This window comes from Oryctolagus cuniculus, chromosome 4 (genome assembly GCF_051225735.1).
Source record: "Oryctolagus cuniculus isolate XC-2025 breed Fujian yellow rabbit chromosome 4, ASM5122573v1, whole genome shotgun sequence".
Lineage (NCBI taxonomy): Eukaryota > Metazoa > Chordata > Mammalia > Lagomorpha > Leporidae > Oryctolagus > Oryctolagus cuniculus.
In genome coordinates, this window is record NC_142870.1 from 132226630 (window position 1) to 132248962 (window position 22333).

General features: G+C 44.2%; 1 long non-coding RNA gene across 1 annotated transcript; it reads left to right on the forward strand.

The window, feature by feature from the left end:
- The first annotated feature begins 1136 nt into the window (after window positions 1-1136).
- On the forward strand, window positions 1137-10791 carry LOC138849374 (uncharacterized). Its single transcript, XR_011388151.2, has 2 exons — window positions 1137-1272; window positions 10637-10791. It is a non-coding gene; the product is annotated as an uncharacterized LOC138849374 (long non-coding RNA).
- The last annotated feature ends 11542 nt before the right edge of the window (window positions 10792-22333 follow it).

Here is a 22333-nt window from a genome sequence, read left to right on the forward strand (position 1 = left end):
GAGAAAGGAGAGAGAGAGAGAGAGAGAGATCGATCTTCCATCTGCTGGTTCACTCCCCAAATGGCCACAATGGCCAGGGCTGGACCAGGCTGAAACCAGGAGCCGGGAGCTTCTTTCAGGTCTCCCGCATGAGTACAGGTGCCCAAGCCCTTGGGCCATCTTCTGCTGATTTTCCCAGGCCGTTAGCAAGGAGCTGAATCAGAAGAAGAGCAGCCAGGACACAAACTGGTGCCCTTATGAGATGCCGGCGTCACAGGTAGCGGCTTTACCCACTACACGGTAACACTGGCCCCTACAATTGCTTTCATAACCACTTTGGATTCATTATTTCTCTAATTTTGTATAGGTGTTTTAAATTTTATCTTTCCACTTTCAGTCTCCTAGTTAGTACAATCTATTTATGTCAGGAGCATTTTTTTAATTTCCTCATTCTAATCCCCTAAGTAAACATCAACGTATAATTTCAAATCAAATCTGCTTGCGTGTGACACCTCAGAAATTTAATCCAACACTTGGCATCGGTACAGCCCATCTTTCTCGTGGAGCTTTCCTGAATTCCAGATGTATTAGCTTCACAGATTCTTTAATGCACAAGGTCTATTGTAGAGGCAAATTAAATGAGCATGCATGACTCAACTTGCACAAAGCCTTACTGGTAAACTTCTTTCTTTCTCATCCTTCAATGAACAAATTTGTTCCCCTTAAACTTTATTTTTGTCATAAGAGCTTTTATTATGGGTAATGTTACAATAGACACAGCAATACAATGGACTCTTCTTACCCTTGACCTAGCTCCAACCACCATGACCTTGCTGCACTTCCATCTGTGCTCCCCATATTTTTCAACCAAAGACTAAGATTTCGGGTTATTATAAAGTTTATAATTGTTTATGGGTTATTATTAAGTTTATAATTGTTTATGATAAAACATTTAAAAATTGAGACAAAGGAGAGATTTAAAAATCTGGTTATACTTTTTTGCAGCATATTTAACACTGTCAAATACACCATGGTTCAGTTCGTTGAATCTCTCCGGAACCATGTTAAGTCCTGTGTGGAGCTGAAAGGAAATTGAAGGCTCGCTATTGCCGGGGAAGGAAATGAACGATTAGGACCTTCCCTGCAGGCAGGAAGTGGTCGAAGTCAGATTTAAACCCCCGGCTCTCACTGCAGAATCTGAACTTCCCTGCTTCCCAGAACGGCCTCCCTTGTGAAGGAGCCTGCTTGTACCACCTGCACTCAATGCCAGCCTCCACACTGCACCCACAGCAGGTGAGCGCATCTCAGCTCCTGCCTCCTCAACTCTTGGGGGCAGCCAGCCCATCCCTGTCACCTCCTGTTCCCTCAGGCGAGGGTCACGGGGGCGAGGTGGGCAGAGCTTCATGAACGTATTTACTGGTGCCTAGGACATCATTGCCAACCTACAGGACCATCAGAGGGAGATTCTCTAGATAAGAAAGGTATTTACTTGGGACCAGCTGAGCATGGCAATGGGAATGTGCACGTCACAGCAAATTACAAGTGTATTCAGAGGGTCTGAAGCCAGGGGAAGCTTTTAAAGGCAAAAATGAGAAGGATTGCATAAATTATTTTTAATCAATAATCCCTGTCCACAAGGAATGACAACAAAGGCGGCGCCAGTGGGAGGATGAGCAAACACCTGTGGGTGGACAGCTTGCAGAAGCACTTCCTGTGTACACAGCTGTGGCTCCGGCAGGGCTTTGTGTGACGTCACTCTCAGGCAATCGTGTGTGCGAACACCTCCATGAATGTCCAGCTTGATTTAGCTACTTTTGTTAGCTTTGACAAGGGATTGCTTTTCAATTCCTACAACTTTTACATTGCTCAGTCATATTTAAAACTTTTTCATACCGTTTTCTACATCCACTGACATCCTAGAAAAGTGTCCTTTGTCACTTAGGGTCTTTTTACCTTAGATGCAAAATTAATCTTTTTTTTTTAAGATTTTATTTGTTTGAGAGGTAGAGTTACAGACAGAGGGAGAGACATTTGAGAGAATTTTCTTCCATCTGCTGGTTCACTCACCAAATGGCCACATCTGAAGCCAAGAGACAGGAGCTTCTTCCAGGTCTCCCATGTGTGTGCAGGGGCCCAAGCACTTGGGCCATCTTCCACTGCTTTCCCAGGTCATAGCAGAGAGCTGGATCAGAAGTGGAGCAGCCGGGACTAGAACTGGCACCCAAATGGAAAGCTGGCACTGCAGGCAGACGTTTAGCCCACTATGCCACAGTGCCAGCCCCAAAATTAATCTTAAAGAACAGTGGCTTGCAAGACACTGTGGCAAAAAATGACTAAATGAAAGATCTCTGTGAGTGAGATCCCAGTGGAAAGAAGGGGCCATCAAAGAAGGAGGTACCTTTCTCTGAAGGGAGGAGAGAACTTCCACTTTGACTATGGCTTTGTCTAAATAAGGTCAGAGTTGGTGAACTCAAGAGGCTTCCATGACCTTGGCGACTCATGACAAGAGCCTCGGGTGATTACTGACGTCATAAATAAGAGTGTCAATTGTTAAATCCACAACAGGAGTGACTGTGCATTTACTCCCCATGTAGGATCTCTGTCCTTAATGTGTTGTACTATGAGAATTAACAGTAAAACTAGTCTTCAAACAGTACTCTATACTTTGTGTGTCTGTGTGAGAGCAAACTGTTGAAATCTTTACTTACTTTATACTAAGTTGATCTTCTGTGTATAAAGATAATTAAAAATGAATCTTAATGAAGAATGGGATGGAAGAGGGGTGTAGGAGGTGAGATGATTTGCAGGTGGGAAGGTAGTTATGGGGGGGAAGACCACCATAGTCCAAAAGTTGTACTTTCAAAATTTGTATCTATTAAATGAAAGTTTTCTATGAAAAAAAAAAAAGAACAGTGGCTTGGATGCTCATTCTGCATTGAGTAGATGACAAACTTCCTTCTGTCTGCTTTTCAGTGTCTGAATGGAGTCTCACAAGCCTAATTTTTTTCCCAATCAGTCCAGGTCCAACTCTCATTTCTGTTCCTATCCCTTGCCTCTCACCTCAGCCGGTTGGCATATATTCATCTCTCTGCACAGTTCAAAAAATGGAACACACTCTGTTGCTTTTGATCCTTTTTCTAAATATTTATTTATTTATTTGAAAGACAGAGTTACAAAGAGAGGTAGAGACAGAGAGAGAGGTTTTCCATCCGCTGGTTCACTCTCCAAATGACTGCAATGGCAAGAGCTGTGCCAATCCGAAGCCAGGAGCCAGGAACTTCTTCCAGTCTCCCACGTGGGTGCAGGGGCCCAAGGACTTGGGCCATCCCCTGCTGCTTTCCCAGGCCATAGCAGAGAGCTGGATCAGAAGAGGAGCAGCCGGGACTTCAGGCCAGGGCTTTAACCTGCTGCACCACAGCGCTGGCCCTGCTTTTGATACTCTTCAGCCATGACAAAAGCAAGCCATTATGAGTCATAGACTGTAGATGAAAGTCTGAGAGTAGGTGAGAATTTTCTTTCTTGTGGTACTGCCCAAGGTCAGCACTTGACGCTAGATGCCTCTGCCCATCACACACCACTGAGGGCCGCTGGCTCCTCCACGTTCTGCTCTTACCCTCAGGACTTACTTCTCCACATTTTTCCTCCAGACTCTTCCAGGGTCTCATTTCTCCTCAAATTATCCTGGACTCCATCTCAAGCTGCACTCCCTAACCTAACCCAAGCCTCAGCCTCCAATTCCCTGGCATGGCGAGTGATTGATTTCCCTCTCACTCTCTCCAACCCATACGGGCCGAGCCCTGGAGTCTCACCCTCAACCTCAGGGCAGCTTATAGAGACAGCGTCCTAAGCAGTTGGTTCAGTGCTTGGGAGAGGTTCTATCTATGAACTACCCTCAGCCCTCAGCTCCAACCCCGAGGGCAGCCTTGGCTGCAGGTGCCAGGGAGCCCCTCTGTCCCTTCCCCAGACCCCCTGCTGCTGTCCCACAACGATGCTGCCTCTGGAGAAATGGCCATACTTCACATCACCAATACCTCTAGTTAGAAATATTTCCATTAAAACCTGGGCATTTGGGAGGCTGGGTGTTCTCTGAAGCCTAGCGCACTCTGCAAGATGAGATGCTACCATGGTGCTAATGGAAGGTGCCCTGGTGGAGTGAGACATTCGCTCTGTGACTTTCTAACTTGAAGTGTCCTGGGACTTACTTCCCTTCCACATCCTCAACTGTACCCAAAGGAGAGAAAAAAATGTCCCTGATGACTGGATCTTTGCAATGGTATAGAATACTTTCTACTGGTCTTCTAAAGGTAGTGAAAAAGTGGAATTAAAACATAAGTTTAGGGGCCAGCACTGTGGCATAGTGAGTAAAGCTGCCGCCTGCAGTGCCGGCATCCCATTTGGGCACCAGTTCGAGTCTCAGCTGCTCCACTTCTGATCCAGCTCTCTGTATGGCCTGGGAAAGCAGTAGAAGATGTCCCCAAGGCCTTGGGGCCCCTGCACCCGTGTGGGAAACCCAGAAGAAGCTCCTGGCTCCTGGCTTTGGATTGGCCCAGCTCCAGCTGTTGCAGCCAATTGGGGAGTGAACCAACAGGTGGAAGACCTCTCTCTCTCTCTCTCTCTCTGCCTCTCCTTCTCTCTGCGTAACTCTTTCAAATAAATAAATAAATATTTTGAAAAAAAGATAAGTTTATTTTGGTGTTAAAAAAAATTGAAATCCAGGCCGGCGCCTCAGCTCACTAGGCTAATCCTCTGCCTTGCGGCGCCGGCACCCTGGGTTCTAGTCCCGGTCGGGGCACTGGATTCTGTCCCAGTTACCCCTCTTCCAGGCCAGCTCTCTGCTATGGCCAGGGAGTGCAGTGGAGGATGGCCCAGGTACTTGGGCCCTGCACCCCATGGGAGACCTGGATAAGTACCTGGCTCCTGCCTTGGGATCAGCGCGGTGCACCAGCCGCAACACGCCAGCTGTAGTGGCCACTTGGGGGGTGAACCAATGGAAAAGGAAGACCTTTCTCTCTCTCTCTCTCTCTCTCTGTCCACTCTGCCTGTCAAAAAATAAAAATAAAAAAAAAATAAATAAAAAATAAAAAAATAAAGAGAATCATTATTAAAAAAAAAATTGAAATCCAGGGGCCAGCGCTGTGGCGCAGTGGGTTAATGCCCTGGCCCGAAGCACTAGCATCACATATGGGCACCAGTTCGAGACCTGGCTGCTCCACTTCCAATCCAGCTCTCTGTTATAGCCTGGGAAAACAGTAGAGGGTGGTCTAAGTGCTTGGGGCCCTGCACCCATGTGGGAGATCCAGAAGAAGCTCCTGGCTCCTGGCTTCAGATCGGCACATTTGTGGCCATTTGGGGAGTTAAGCATCAGATGGAAGACCTCTCTCTCTCTCTCTGCCTCTCTTCTCTCTATGCAACTCTGAATTTCAAATAAATAAATAAATCTAAAAAAAGAGAAAGTCTGCCAAAAATATTTTAAATCCAGGGCAGGGGCCAGTGCTTTGGCATAGTAGGTTGGTCTTCCACCTGTTGGACTGGCATCGCATATCGGCACCAGTTCAAGTCCCTGCTGTTCCACTTCCAATCCAGTTCCCTGCTGATGCACCTGGGAAAGCAGCAAGCAGAAGAAGACCCAAATGCTTGGGCCCCCATGGAAAATTCAGATGAAACTACTGGCTCCTGGCTTCATCCTGGCCCAGCCCTGGATGTTGCAGCCATTTGGGGAGTGAACCAGTAGATAGACAATCTCTCTCTCTCTGTCTCTGTCCTTCTCTCTGTAGCTCTACCTTTCAAATGAATACATAATTTTTTTTTAAAAAATTAAAGCTCACATGTAGTTTTTTTATTTTTATTTTTTTTATTTGACAGGTAGAGTTATAGACAATGAGAGAGAGAGAGACAGAGAGAAAGGTCTTTCTTCCATTGGTTCACTCCCCAAATGGCTACTACAGCCAGCGTGCTGCGCCGATCCAAAGCCAGGAGCCAGGTGCTTCCTCCTGGTCTCCCATGCGGGTGCAGGGCCCAAGCACTTGGGCCATCCTCCACCGCCCTCCCGGGCCACAACAGAGAGTTGGACTGGAAGAGGAGCAACGGGGACTAGAATCCGGTGGCCATGTGGGATGCCGGCGCCACAGGCAGAGGATTAACTAAGTGAGCTGGAAGAAGCTCCTGGCTCCGGGCTTCAGATTGGCACAGTTCTGGCTGTTGCACCAAATGGGGAGTGAATCATTAGATGGAAGACCTCTCTCTCTCTCTCTCTCTCTCTCTCTCTCTCTCCCTCTCCTTCTCTCTCTGTGTAACTCTGACTTTCAAATAAATAAGTCTTTCAAAATAAATAAATAAATAATATACATTTTCATGAACCTTTTGAAGACCTCTTGTGTTAGAATTGAGGAGCTATAGCAAGTATAAGAAGTGCAAATGACTGAGTTTAAAAAAAAAACTGTTTATTCATTTGTAAGTCAGATTTACAGAGAGAGAGGGAGAGATAGAGAGGGAGATCTTCCATCTGCTGTTTCATTTCCCAAGTGGTTGCAATGGCTGTGGCTGAGCCAGGTGGAATCCCACCGGATGCAGGAGCCCAGACATTTGATCTACCTTCCGCTGCTTTCCCCAGGCCATTAGCAGGGGCTGTATCAGAAGTGGAACAGCAGACTCACAAACTGGCACCCGTATGTGATGCCAGCATCGCAAACTGCGACTACCCCCTACTCCACAACACTGGACCCTATGACTGATGTTGCTTATAAGCCATTACATGGTGTTTCATCTGTTTGTTAAGATTAAGGACTAAACTGATTTGAGCTCTGTGACCTTCCTCCTGGGGTAAAACTGTGTGCTGAAGATGCTGGAGCCTGGCTATTTCATTGCTAAGTTAGTGAACACATTGATGCTGGAACGGAAAAACACTGCACTTGGAAGAAAAACTAAGAGCTGTCACTCAAATTAATTACATGTGATCATGTTTAAATAAATGCAGTGTTTATATAAGGATATTTAATGCACTGTACATTTACATTATGTGATATATCATTCATTTGTTCAACAATTAATATTTTAGGGTGAACAAGCTACTCTGGTTTTATTTTTTTACAAACTTAGGGAACAATTTATGATCTGATGAAATGACATCCTAGGCAAATGAAATTTCCAGATTTATGTAACAAATGCTGGGAGAAGTTAGAACAAACAGTTTATGGAAAATAGAGACACATGGCGCTGGTGCTATGGCATAGTGGGTAAAGCCACCACCTGAGTCGCTGGCATCCCGTGAGGATGCTGGTTCATGTCCCAGCTTCTCCACTTCCCATCCAGCCCCCTGTTAATGTACCTGAGAAAGCAGCAGAAGATAACGCAAAACCTTAGGTCCCTGCATCCACATGGGAGTTCCAGAAGAAGTTCCTGACTCCTGGCTTTGGCCTGGCCCAGTTCCTGCCATTGCAATCATTTGGGGAGTGAATCAGTGAATGGAAGATCTCTGTCTCTCTGTCTCTCTCTTTCTCTCTCTCTCTGTCTTCCTCTTTTTGTGTAACTCTTTCAAATAAGTAACTAAATATTTTTTAAAAAGAAGATATAAATATATTTGAAAGCTATAAAAATATTCAGTCACAGAGTGGGCCAGTGACCCAGCAGTTAACACACCTATGTCCAACACTGAAATATGAGGGTATAGTCCCCAGTCCCAGCTCCTGACTCCAGCTTCCTGCTAATTCAGGACCTTGGAGGCAACAGTGATGACATTCCTGCCATCCACATGGAAGACCTGGATTCAGTTTCTAGCTCCTGGTTACAGCCTGCTCCTGTCTTCACTACTGTGGGAATTTGGAAAGTAAAGCACTGGATGGGAGTGCTCTCTCTCTCAAGCTTAGAAAAAATATGACCTTGCAAATAATGAAATATATTTTAAAAATGATAAGAAACTTTTTTGGAATATATGTTTTGGCAAATATTTCTTTTTTTAATGGAAGTATCTGTAACAGTGTGATGGCATACATGCATTGCCTAGACTTGAGTGAGTTGATCTGAGAGAAGTTATCAACAATTCAGAAAAAATTTTTACCATGTTATTTTATGCTAGTGGAAAATTGAATACAGGAAATGGGGGCCAATATGGTGGTGTAGTGGGTCAAGCTGCCACCTGCAGTGCCGGCATCCCATATGTGTGCCCATTCAAGTCACAGCTGCTCCACTTCCCATCCAGCTGACTGTTAATGTGCGTAGGAAAGCAACGTAGTTTGGCCCAAGTTCTTGGGCCCTGCCACCCACATAGGAGACCAGGTAGAAGCCCCTGGCTCCTAGCTCCTAGCCCGGGCTGTTGCAGCCATTTGGGGAGTGAACCAATGTATGGTAGGTCTCTCTCTCTCTCTCTCTCTCTCTCTTTCTCCTTCTCTCTTTGTAACTCTGCCTTTCAAAAAAATAAAATAAACCTTTAAAATAAAAAACAGGAAATTATCTACCATAAATCTCTTACATTTATTATCTGAAGTACTTCCTTACTTAGAAAAATTATGACATAAAATTTTTAATGGGAAGCTACTTATAATTCCATATTGAGTCATAAAAAGCAGTCTATTAAATAGTATCTGAAATATATATGTACATAAATTATATATAATATGAGAGGGAGGTAGAATAAAAACTACTGAAATGTTGATGGAGACTTACCAGGCAGGGAACTGATGAGTGAGGTTTGCTTCCTTTAATGGCTTTCTGTAACTTCCAAGATTCTGTAAAGTTTGAAACACTTTCAAAAATAGGAACACTAGGGCAGACATTTAGCTTAGTGGTTAAAAATGCCTGTGTCTCAGGGCTGGTGCTGTGGCATAGTGGGTAAAGCTACCACTTGTAGTGCCAACATCCCATATGGGCGCCTGTTCAAGTCCCGGCTGTACCATTTTGATCCAGCTCTCTGCTATGGCCTGGGAAAGCAGTAGAAGATGGGCCTCTGTACTTGCATTGGAGACCTGGAAGAAGCTCCTGGATCAGCCCAGCTCTGGCCATTGTGGTCATTTGGGGAGTAAACCAGAGGGTGGAAGAATTCTCTCTCTCTCTCTTTCTCTCTCTCTGCCTCTGCCTTTCAAATAAATAATAAATAAAGCTTTTTTAAAGATTTATTTTATTTATTTGCAAGACAGAATTACAGAGAGAGGTGGAGACAGAGAGAGAGGTCTTCAATTCTCTGGTCCACTCCCCAGATGGCCGCAATGGCCAGAGCTGCACCGATCCGAAGCCAGGAGCCAGGAGCTTCTTCCAGGTCTCCTACGTGGGTGCAGGGGCCCAAGAGCTTGAGCCATCTTTACTGCTATCCCAGGCCATAGCAGAGAGCTGGATCGGAAGTGGAGCTGCTGGGACTAGAACCGGTGCCAATATGGGATGCCGGCGCTTCAGGCCAGGGCTTTAACCTGTTGTGCCACAAAGCCTTCCCCAATAATAAAGAAATCTTTAAAAAAGAATATAAAAGCCACCCATGTCTCACATCAGAGTACCTGAGTTCTGTTCCCAGCTGTGGCTCATATTTCCAACGTCCTGTTAATGTACACTCTGTCACCCATGTGGAGGATCTGGATGGAGTTCCTGGCTCCTGGTCTAGCCTGGCCCAGTCCCAGCTGTTGCGGGTACCTGGAAATGACCCAGTGGATGAGATATCGAGATCTCCCTCCCTCTCTCTCTCTCAAAAAAAAAAAAAAAAAAAAAAAAAAAAAGCTCAGGAAAACTATTGAAAATCTCTGTCATATGTTAGTTGAAATATGGTGTGCAGCTCTCAAGTTCCATTGCTGTTTTCTGCTTGGGGCTGACAGATGGAGCCGCTGAATCAGAGGAAGCAAAGCGATGTAGACAGTGTCTCAGGATGCTCTCCTCTCTCTTTAAAAATGTTTGTGTATTTATTTTCTTCTTATTTGAAAGGCAGAGAGACAGAGATACCTTCCTTCCACTGGTTCACTGGCCAAATGACAGCCACAGACAGGGCTGGGCTGGCTGAAATCAGGAGCCCAGAATTCAATCTGGGTCTCCCACGTGGGTGGCAGGGACACAAGAATTCAAGCCATCACCTGCTTCCTTTCAGGGCGTACATTAACAGGAAGCTGGATTGGAAGTGGAGGCACCGGAACTCAAGGCACTCTGATATGGGGTGTGGGTGTCTCATGTGGTGACTTAACCACTGCACTAAATGCCTACCCCAGAATTTTCTCTTAATATGATCACAATTTTGATGAGCCCAAAATACAATTTTCACCTCCAGTATCTGATAAATGAGAAGACTAATGTCACAATATCAGCGATATTACTAATAGAGTTAGAGAATTATTATTATATTCCTATCATCACTAATGTACATTTTTAGTAAAAGAGACTTGGATGTGCTGATCAAGAAATAAACCCATGTCAACAGCATTTTTTGGGAAACTAGATTATACATTTCAAACAACATAAGGTCAAGCTACAGGCCCTCTGTCTCCATAGGAAGCTGTCAGTGATGTTGCTCTTAATAAGAGAACTTTTTGCAGCAAAAGTGATGGCAGTCATGTTAAAGATTTTCTTAAGACTTACATAAAATTTTCATTTATTCTTCAAATGTTTGCAATCCTGTTAGTTTGATATTCTGGCTTAGAGCTGCATGCTATTATATTTTGTAAGTTAACTTTTGAAACTCTCTTTTCTGCAGCATAAATATCTCCCTGATATTTACTGAGAAGCCCACCAACAAAGATAAACCTGGAGAAAGAACACTCTAGAGAGGCAAGAATCCAGGAGCAGCCCACTGGAATTTCACGACGGCATCCCAGAAGAACTAGTTTGGAATAAATGTTTTCTATGTGTGTTTTGTGTGAGAGTCACTTCTTCTGTAAACAGACACTGGAGTGATGTAGGTACTGTGTCTGAGGTGGTATAACAAGGCTTTCAACAAACGGCAGTGGAGTAGCCAGGATGGACGAAGAGAGCAAGGGCAAACTGAAGTATTGCTTAATTAGGGGGAAAAATACACAACACAGGACTTAAAGCTAGTCTGCAATATTTGCAAACATTTCATAAGGAAATTCTCATAGCCTAGGATACGGCTTGAATGAGCCTTGAAAGTGCAAATCCATATTGTACTGTACTTTAGGAATGGACACTTGCAGGGTATGGAGTGTGTGATTGCCAGTTTGCCAGAAGCCAGAATCGAAAGTCATGCTCTGAGCTGGAACCTGGCACTAGTACCAGCTGGGAGGTGTTCTGCTATAAGTAGCAGAAGACCCAGCCAAGAAGGGATTAGCAATGCTGTTTGTCTCAAGTAACAAGAAAGTCTGGAGGCAGACAGCAAATGGGTGTCACGGGAGCCAGCATCTGACTCCCCGGGCCCTGCCCCCAGAACTGCTGCCTCTTGTTGCTGCAACTCTACATATTACATCCACGCTGAGGACAGAGAAGGTGGGAAAATGGGTGGCCCCAATTGCTCATTTTCCAAGAAAGCAAAAAAGCCTTCTGAGGAGCCCCTAACTCATTTATGCCTAGGTCTTATTGTTCAAACCCGTATCAGGCTACTTCCAACTGCAAGGCAGACCAGGAAGGGATTTTTGTAGCCTCTGTAGTGGAAGGATCAGGAGAAAAGGGTTGGCAACAACTTTATGTTGGCCGACAGCCTCTGCTTTAGACCATCTGTGAGACTATTTGAAAGCAAAAGTTGGCTAAACAAAAGGGTTCAGCATAATTATCAGAACCAAATTAGACTTCTCATTCCTTTTGCTTACTAATGTCTTAGCCATGTAAGTAATACATGAATACCTGGAGTATCACCAAGCAAATCCTGACATGATAGCAGCTCACCACAAAATACTCACATGGGTGTCTCCAGCAGACAAGGGCTTTGAACTGATGTCATCAAGTTATTACAGAACAAGACGTTGGCACAGGCAAAGAGTTCTTGGAAAAGACCCCAGAGGCATAAGCAATCAAGGCCAAAATTAACTAATGGGATTACATCAAATTGAGAAGTTTCTGTACTGAAAAAAAAAAAAAAAAAACAGGCAGGAAAGTGAAGAGACAGCAGAGAAGTGAAGAGACAGGATGGGAAAAATTATTTGCAAACTATGCAACTGATAAAGGGTTAATAACCAGAATATATAAAGAGATTAAGAAACTCAACAACAACAAAACAAACAACTCAGTTAAGAAGTGGGCAAAAGACTTAAACAGACATTTTTCAAAAGAGGAAATCCAGGCTGGCGCCATGGCTCAATAGGCTAATCCTCTGCCTGCGGCGCAGGCACACCGGGTTCTAGTCCTGGTTGCCCCTCTTCCAGTCCAGCTCTCTGCTGTGGCCCAGAAGTGCAGTGGAGGATGGCCCAAGTGCTTGGGCTCTGCACCCGTATCGGAGACCAGGAAAGCACCTGGCTCCTGGCTTCAGATCAGCGCGGTGCGCCGGCCACAGCGGCCATTGGGGGGTGAACCAATGGAAAAGGAAGATCTTTCTCTCTGTCTCTCTCTATCTCACTGTTCACTCTGTCAAAAAAATAAAAAAAAAAAAGAGGAAATCCAAATGGCCAACAGACACATGAAAAAATATTCAGGATCACTAGCTGTCAGGGAAATGAAAATCAAATCAAAACCACAATGAGGTTTCTCCTTACCCTGATTAGAATGGCTTTTTTTCTTTAAGATTTTATTTATTTACTTAAAAGTCAGAGTTAAAAAGAGGCAGATGCAGAGAGAGAGAGAAGTCTTCCATCCACTGGTTCACTCCCCAAATGGCCACAACAGCTGGAGCTGGGTCAATCCAAAGCCAGGAGCTTCTTCCAGGTCTCCTACATGAGTGCAGGGGCCCAAGCACCTAGGCTGTGCTCCACTACCTTCCCAGGCCATAGAAGAGAGCTAGATTGGAAGTGGAGTAGCCAGGACTCAAACTGGCGCCGATATGGGATGCCGGCGCTACAGGCAGCAGCTTTATCCGCTATGCCACAGCACCGGCCCTAGAATGGCTTTTTTACAGAAATCAACAAACAACAAATGCTGTTGAGGATGTGGCAGAAAGGTACCCTAATCCACTATTGATGGGAATGTAAACTGGAAAAGCCACTATGGAAGACAGTATAGGGATACCTCAGAAATCTGAATATAGACCTACCAAAAGACCCAACCATCCCACACCTGGGAATTTACCTAAGGGAAATGAAATCAGCATATGAAAGTTGTCTGTACTCCCATGTTTATTGCAGTTCAATTCATAATAGCTAAGACATGGAATCAACTCAAATGTGCATCAATAAAGAAATTATGGGGGGGCCGGTGCTGTGGCGCAGAGGGTTAAAGCCCTGGCCTGAAGTGCCGGCATCCCATATGGCCGCTGGTTCAAGTCCCAGCTGCTCCTCTTCTGATTCAGCTTTCTGCTACGGCCTAGGATAGCAATAGAAGATGACCCAAGTCCTTGGGCCCCTGCACTTGCATGGGAGAACCAGAAGAAGCTACTGGCTCTTGGCTTCAGATCAGCACAGCTCTGGCCATTGCAGCCATCTGGGGAGTGAACCAGCAGATAGAAGACCTCTCTCTGCCTCTGCCTCTCTCTGTAACTCTGTCTTTCAAATAAATAAAATAAATCTAAAAAGAAGAAATTATGGGATATATATACCATGGAATACTACATAGCAGTAAAAAAATGAATTCTAGTCATTTGCAATAAAATGGATGAATCTGGAAAACATCATACTTAGTGAAATAAGCCAGTCCCAATGGGACAAATACCATATATTCTCCCTGACTTGTGATAACTAATAGCGCCCAAAAGGCAATCTGTAGAAGTGAAATTTACACTTTGAGAAGCAATGACTTGAACAGCCCTTGTCTTGATTTTTTTCATACTATTTACTGAACTCTTTACTTAACACAGAGTTAATCATGTGTGTATAAGTTTAATTGAAAACAGATCTTAGTAAAAAAAAAATTAAGAGTGGGAATAAGAGAAGGAGAAGAAAGAGGGGTGGGAGTATGGATGTGAGGGCAGGCACAGTGGGAAGAATCACCATGTTCCTAAAGTTGTAATTATGAAGCTTATGAAGTTTGTAACTATAAAGCTATATAGTTCTGCATACATTCCTAGGACTTACTTCTAAGGCTACAGTTTAAAAACTTGTCATGGGACCTGAAATCCCCTTAAGCTGGTGGTAAAAATATCATTTTAAATGTTAAAGTGATCATATGGATAGAATTAAGTATTAAAGTGATCATATAGATAGGATTAAGTGTTAGAGTGGTCATATAAATAGGATTAAGTGTCTGATGATAATAATAGATAGAATTATAAAGGAGTGAAGGCTCCAACATGGGAAGCATCCATACAGCAGACTCATAGAATGACAATCACTTTAAGTGGCACTCTGACTTCAGAATCAGCCCTTGAGGCATTCTGGTCTGGCTAAAAAGCCCACAAGAGCATTTCAGGCATGCAAAGCCAAGACACTGGCAAAAAGTGTTCTACATGAAGGACCTCTGTGGGTGAGACTCTAGTGGAAAAAAGTGGTCATCAAAGAAAGAGGTACCTTTCTCTGGAGGGAGGAGAGAACTTCCACTTTGCTTATGGCCTTGTCTAAATACTGATGGAGTTTATGGATTCAAAAGACCTCCATAGCCTAGGAAGTTCATGTCAAGAGCCTCAGGTTATCACTGACATCATACATAAGAGTGTTAATTGTTAAATTAACAGCAGGAGTCACTGTGCACTAACTTCCTATGCAGGATCTCTGTCCTCAAAGAGTTGTATTATGAGAGTTAACAGTAAAACTTGCTATCAAAGACTTATTTCATTTGGGTGTATTAAGTTGAGGATATTCATATGTCTTATAAGTTTTAGTTATGCCTAAGTGTCCAAATCCATTGCTTGTTTTCTTAGGGGCTTCCTTAATTAATGATAAAACTCATTCTCAAGGACCTACTTTCTTTTAATATATTAAGTGGAGGATAGTCTCATGTCTCATAAATTATAGTTATGTCTAAGCGCTCACAGAAGATGTATCATTCTTGGGTGCTTTTTTAAAGTTAAGTTTCTAAAAAAAAAAAAAAGTGAAATTAAGCTCCAGAGGCAATGACTTTGAATAGCCCTTGTCTTGACTGTTGAGAAGGAGTTGTTGTTTTTGTGTGTGCAAATTGTTGAACTCTTTACTTAGTATAGAGTTGATCTTCTGTGTATAAAGTTAATTTAAAATGGATCTTAGTGGAGAATGGGACTGGGAATGGGAGAAGGAGGAGGAGGAGTGTGAGTGTGGGTGGGAGGGAGGGTATGGTGGGAAGAATCACTCACTATATTCCTAAAGTCATACTTATGAAATGCATTAAGTTTGTATTCCTTTAATAAAATATTTCTTTGAGCAAAAATAAATTTAATTTAATTTAAAAAATTAATGTACTAATAATACCATTATAATACTGGACAAAATTAATGGTAATAATTCACTCTTTAATATTAAAACTAACAAGAACCTATAACATATGGATACAGCTACCTCTTCCATAGACATTGCCAAGTGTGAAACTTTTAAAGGGGTTGCTGATAAAAATAGACTATTTTTAAAGATACTGCAAAGAAGTGTTGCCTAAATCCAACCCAGAATAATCTTTTTTTAAGATTTATTTATTTATTTGAAAGGCATAATTACAGAGAGGCAGAGGTGGAGAGAAAGAGAGAGAGGTCTTCTATCTGCTGGTTTACTTCCCAATTGGCCACAACAGCCAGGGCTGGGCCGATCCAAAGCCAGGAGTCAGGAGCTTCTTCTGGGTTTCCCACACTGCTGCAGGGACCCAAGGACTTGGGCCATCTTCTACTGCTTTCCCAGGCCGTTGCAGAGAGCTGGATTGGAAGTGGAGTAGCCGGGTTTCATAAGGGATGCTGACACTGCAAGTGGTAGCTATACCCGCTAAACCATAGCACCAGCCCCAGAATAATCTTTAATTCATTCACTCACCCTTTTGTATGTCAACACAGTCCCATCCTTTGACTTGACAGTTGTGTGAACTGTGACTTAGGTAATGGAGGCAGAGGGCAGAGGAGTGATGTGCACACATTCTTCCCCAGGGGCAGTCACGTGGCTCAGGCGGGTGTGGGCTGTGTCTACTGAACAACTGCTGCCCAGTATTTAGACAGAAATACTATTAGTGCAACAAACAAACAAACTCAAGGAATATGAGCATGAATTTCAGAATCTGTTTCACCAAAATAAAGTTATTTTCTAATTCAATCTTCCAGGAACATTTTGAAGTACCTTCACATGCTTTAAAATATTTTGCTTAAACTCTATAGTTACCAAGAAAACTTTGTTCCACAAACCGATTTCCTGAATAAAGTTATAAATAAGTATGCACCTAAAGTTTATTTAATTATTTAAGAGACAGAAAGAGACAGGGAAAGTTCCCATCTTCTCTTTTGGTTACCAAATGCTCGGAGTAGCTGGGACTGGTTCAAGGCTGAAGCTGGGAGCCTGGAATTCAGTCCCACTATCCCACTCAACTGGATCATCACCACCACCTTCAAGGATCTGCATTACCCAGAAACGAGAGTCAGAAGCTGGAGCCAGGATGTGGGTGTCTTAACCACTAAGCTAAATGCTCACCCCTGCCCCTAAATTTTCATAGGGCCAATAATATAAATTATAGCAATCTTCCTTTACTTTTTAATCAATAAATTATACTGATTTATTCTCCAGGCTATTTTACAATCAATTGGCTCCTCTAAACTCAATCACCTTAGTAAACTGACAAAATGAGATTCTGAGTCTGACAACTAGAGCCCTTGCAAAGTGCAGAGAGACTGGGAATGCCTGGAACCACACTCTAATGCCTTCAGAGCCCCCAAAGCATCTCTGGATTAGCCAGGACTGGGTTTAAATCCCAAATGCTTCATTCACTGGCTTTGTGGTCTTGATGAAGTATAAAACCTTTCCTATCTATAGTTCCCTCATCTGCAAAATGCAGATGATAATAATACTTATTTGTGTTATTCTGCAGGGAGTAACGACCCCTCAAAGACATTCATATCCTAATCCCAGAAACTTTTACTAGGTTGGCTTACTTGGAAAAGGAAATTGAGATTGCAGATGGAATCAAGTTTGCCAGTCAGATGATCTTAAGATAGAGAGGTTATCTAGGATAGTCCTGGGGGGTACAATGGAATCATAAGAAGCCTTCAAAGTGAAAGAGGGAGACAAAAGAAAAGGTCTGAGTGATGGGATGTAAAATCCCAATCTGCAATTGCTGGCTTTAAAGATGGGGAGATGGTCACAAGCCAAGGAACGTGGGTGGCCTCCAAGAAGCTGGAAAAGGTAAGGAATGTGTCCTCCCTTGGAGCTTCCAAAAAGGAAAGCAGCTCTTCTGATACCTTGACATGAGCGCTTTGAAATGCATATGAGATTTTCTGACACACAGAATTACATGATAATAAATATGTGCTATTTTAAGTCACTAGCTCCTTGGCAATTCATTATAGCAGGGATAGAAGACTAATACATTGGGGTCGCTGCTGTGGCCCAGCTCCCTGCTGATGGCCTGAGAAAGTAGGGGAAAATGGTCCAAGTGCTTAGGCTCCTGCACCCATATGGGAGATCTGGAAGAAATTCCTGGCTTCTGGCTTTTGATCAGCCCAGCCCTGGCCTTGTGGCTATTTGGGGAACAAACCAGTGGATGGAGGACCTCTCTCTCTATATATATATAACTCTGTCTCTCAAATAAGTGAAAAATCTTGGAAAAAAAAAGGAAGACTCATACATCTATCTAATAGATTGTTGTAAGGATTAACTGAAGGGGCCAGTGCTATGGCACAGTGGATTAAGCCACCTACAATGCCAACATCCCATCTGGGCCCTGGTTCGAATCCAGGTTGCTCCACTTCTGATCCAGCTCCCTGTTAATGAGCCTAGGAAAGCAGCAGAAGATGGCACAACTACCTGGGCCCCTGCACCCATATGGGAGACCTGGAAGAAGTTTTTGGCTCCTGGCTTTGGCCTGGCATAGCCCTGGTTGTTAGGGGTATTTGGAGAGTGAACCAGCAGATGGAAGCCCTCTTACTCTCTCTCTGTCTCTGTCTCTCTCTCTCCCCTCCTCTTTCTCTGTAATACTGCCTTTCAAATAAAAATAAATAAATAAGTAAATAAATAAAATATTTTTAAAAAAAGGATTAATTGAAATAAAATTTATATTTATTACTTTAATATTTATTAAGCAACGTGTAAAGTACTATGCTAAATGCTAAAGATTCAATAATAAATAATTCATAATCATTCCCCAGTTAAACTGAGGAAATAGTCACATAAGTAGATAATTTTAATAATGATGTACAAGTCATATTTTTCCTTTCTGTGTTTTATGATTCTTTGAAATCTTTGAAGGAGCTTTTTGGCAGCCTAAGAGACTGCCTGCCCCCCAACCCACATCAACAAAGCTAGCTACTGCCTAGAGAGTGGAGTGCAATCCTGAGTCCACACTCCCAACGATGTCTTTATCTAACTCTAATGCATTAAGTAGTGTGTCCCCTGCCTGAAATCAACAGAGGGCCAGGTACTAGAAAATAAGGACAATTCTATGCCCTAAAACCCATGGGAATAGCTCAAATCAGCCAGTCCTAAATTGTTCACCTTGCCCTGCCCTGTCTTTCCCATAGACACTTCAATCAAGGCTATAGTCTGGATTTTCCCCCTGGCTCCTGGCTCCTGGCTCCTGATCTACTCTGGTGCTTCCCAGTGTGGCTCTGCATGGCGGGTCATGCCTCGTGTATCCAGGAGAACTGGAGGTAGCCATAAGCTTCTCTCTTGCTGGCATTGGTGTCTCCATGTCATCACTCAGTCTCCTTGTATAAGCCAATACAGTCACAGCATTAAGAGGTAGACAAAGTGCATTATCCCACCATGGCATAGAAGCAATAGGAAATGGGTCAGGGAATTCACTGGAGAACATGTCAATCATTCACAGATGGAAATGCTATAAAATTAATTCTAATGAATGTTACCTTTTGATCTTTTTCAAAAATTAATTCTATTATTGTGATTCTCTTCCTTTATTCATAAATCACATGCATCGATTTCTGTATCGTTTAAGGTAGTGAGAGAATAAGAGTGAATGAGTAATTGAAATTCTTGCACCTTCATAAAGGAAAGCCCCTCTCCTGTAGTACTGCAGACTTTAAGATCATCAAGTCTCTTGGTAGAGTGTGGACTTTCTCTTGTCTCTTGTCTGTCACTCTTTTGCAAGTCAGGAGCTGATGAACAGGGCCACAAGCCCCTAATGGGCAGCCAGGGGACATGGAGTGACCAGAGACCTGAGAGAAGATCCCTAAAGATCATGGACTGGCTGACAGAGGACAGGTGTCATCAAGGCTCTCACGGTGCCAGGGCAAGTCAGTGTACTCATGATCGACATTCTGTAAGTGACCACACTCCAATAAAATCCCAGAATTGCACAACTTCCAGTGAGAAAGAAAGCAGGGTGGATGCCTTAACTGACCATGGACAAAAGACTCTGATGTCCAGCTTAGGGTCCCCTGCTGTCACAAAGTGCATGCCAGCGGTTCATTTTTTAATAATTTGATTGGCACAGACTAGATGTTAGGAGCCAGTTCTCATGGATCAACAAGAAAGAAATGAGAAGCATATAAACATGAATGAAGGAGGAGTGATTGCCTCCCACAGACAGACAGAAGCTGAGGCAACATTCTGTTAAGGAGGCTGCGTCCTTGATTTTAGCCCCAGAATCTTGATTGCTAAATGCAGATAAGATTCATCCAACCCAGAAGACATTGACAGCAACAACAAATTGTGGGAGATGATTAAACTTCTGCTATTTAACTCTACTCAGGTTGCTAATCCATTAACTTAGATATTAATTGCTTCCAAGGGTACTTCAAAAAGTATATGGAGGGCCTGGTGCTCTGGCATGGTAAGCTAAGCCTCCACCTGTGGCGTCAGCATTCCATATGGGCGTCAGCTCGTGTCCCAGCTGCTCCTCTTCCCATCCAGCTCTCCGCTATGGCCTGGGAAAGCAGTAGAAGATGGCCCAAGGCCTTGGGCCCCTGCACCCACATGGGAGACCAGGAAGAAGCTCCTGGCTTCCAATCAGCACAGGTCCTTGCCGCCATCTGGGGAGTGAACCAGCAGATGGAAGACCTTTCTCTCTGTCTCTTCCTCTCTCTGTCTGTAACTCTACCTCTCAAATAAATAATCCTTTTTTTTTTAAAAAAAAAAAAAAAAAGGATATGGCTGCGGCTCACTAGGCTAATCCTCCACCTGTGGCGCCAGCATCCCGGGTTCTAGTCCTGGTCGGGGCGCCGGATTCTGTCCCAGTTGCTCCTCTTCCAGTCCAGCTCTCTGCTGTGGCCCGGGAAGGCAGTAGAGGATGGCCCAAGTGCTTGGGCCCTGCACCCGCATGGGAGACCAGGAGGAGGCACCTGGCTCCTGGCTTCGGATAGGTGCAGCACGCCGGCTGTAGCAGCCATTTCGGGGGTGAACCTACGGAAGGAAGACCTTTCACTCTGTCTCTCTCTCTCACTGTCTAACTGCCTATATAAAAAAAGTAAAGTCTAGTGGTGCAAGAAAACTTTTAGATCCGTGGATAGATTTTTCATAATATACATTTTCCACAAATTTTTGAAGTCCCCTTGTCTGCATGAATTTCTAACTTTAAATAAATATATATATGTATATGTGTGTGTATATGTATGTGTGTGTGTGTGTATATATATATATATATAGGAAAGTCAGAACCATAGAGAGAGAGGGAGAGATAGAGAAAGAGAAGTCCTCCATCCTTTAGTGACTTAAATGACCACAGCAGAGCCAGGCCAAAGCCAGGATCCAAGAGCTTCCTCTGGGTCTCTTACGTGAATGTCAGGGGCCCAAGCACTGGGCCATCCTCCGCTCCTCCTCCCAGGCCACCAGCAGGGAGTTGGATTGGAAGCAAAGCAGTGAGGCATGAATGGTTGCCATCATGGGCGGTGGCTCCAGCTACACCCCAACTCCCCTACTGTCCTGCAACCTTTTTGTTTACTCCCAAATAAGGTTGTCTTTTAGGTCCATTTCCACAAACCTTTTGAAGTACCCTTGTGTAACAGACTACAGAGGTCTACCCTGGGGTTCTGCAGTGACTCCAGCCAACAGGCAGGTGGTTTGTCCGTCTAGATCCTCTTCTCATCTTGCACTACTCTGAAGTCTGCTCAGTGTCTTCTGGTGCTCTGCTCATCTTGGCTCACTCCAGTCTCTGCTGTTGCAATGCATTGAATGCAGAAAATTCTCAGATTGCAACATTATCCAAAGTTCACTTTCTAGGACCAACTCTGGAGACACTGTAATGAGGTTTGATTCTGCCAATGCCTGGCTGCTTATTGACCTCGATGGGTTTTTCCCGCTTATTTCAATAGTCCTAGGGTTCAGAGAATCCCCACCACTTCCCGTCATGCAGGAGCTACTTATTTTTCAATGGGAAAATCACCACAAAATAAAACAGAAACAAGGACTCCATAATCCTTCATGCGTTGCATTGTAAAAGTTTCACTGGCTCTGGTCAAGGTGTTAACCACATCATTTCAATACCAAGAGGTCTGCTCTAAAGATACATTCTTTAGCCCTCAGCAACACCACAGTAGGTCGGTGATTGGTAGAGTGCTGGAAGAAGTGACTTTAGGACTGGCTTCTATGCTCTGACCACCAGCCTTGCATCCCACAGCGCTGGTGCTGAGTTTGAGCACAGGGTAGAGCATGAGAAGGAAATTGCTTGTTGTAGCTGCTGGCTTCATGCCAATTAGAAAAAAGCCCACATCCCAGGAGAATGAACCACTAAGAGATGCCCTCCCCCGTGTGGGCCACCTGGAGAAAGGAGCCCTCCACGCACCCGTTGTGAAAGGCAGCAGTTTCTTCCAAGGCACAGGGGTTAGCCAGTGGGGCCTGGGCAAGTGCTCAGTCTCCAGTCACCACTCCAGTCCTGTCGGTGGCCATGCGTGCCCATCAATCAGGGCAACTCCAGAAGGACGCCTTGGAGCATCCCGGGCTCTGTGACTCAGTTTCCTCAGCCAGGCTACTTAGTACCAGCTGGAAAGAGGAGCTGCTGCCTTGTGGATGACAGCCCTCCCACTACAGCCCTGCAGCTGAAGCTGAGGTCCCTGAAGTGTCTTAGGGCCGTGGGCCTTAGGGCCGTGAGATAGCATCAGACTTGGGTCTTCTTCCCACACTTCCCCAGCAATCATTATTCTCCTTCCCCGGCCGACTTTTCTCTGTAGCACTTCGCCACTGACGTTGTCCATGTCCTTTTTCATCTCCCTATTGGCGTTTTACCCCAAGCTCCACAAGGGTAGGTGTCTTCACTGCTGGACCCCGAGTGCCCAGAATAGCTCCTGGCACACAGTGCAGGCTCCTTCAAC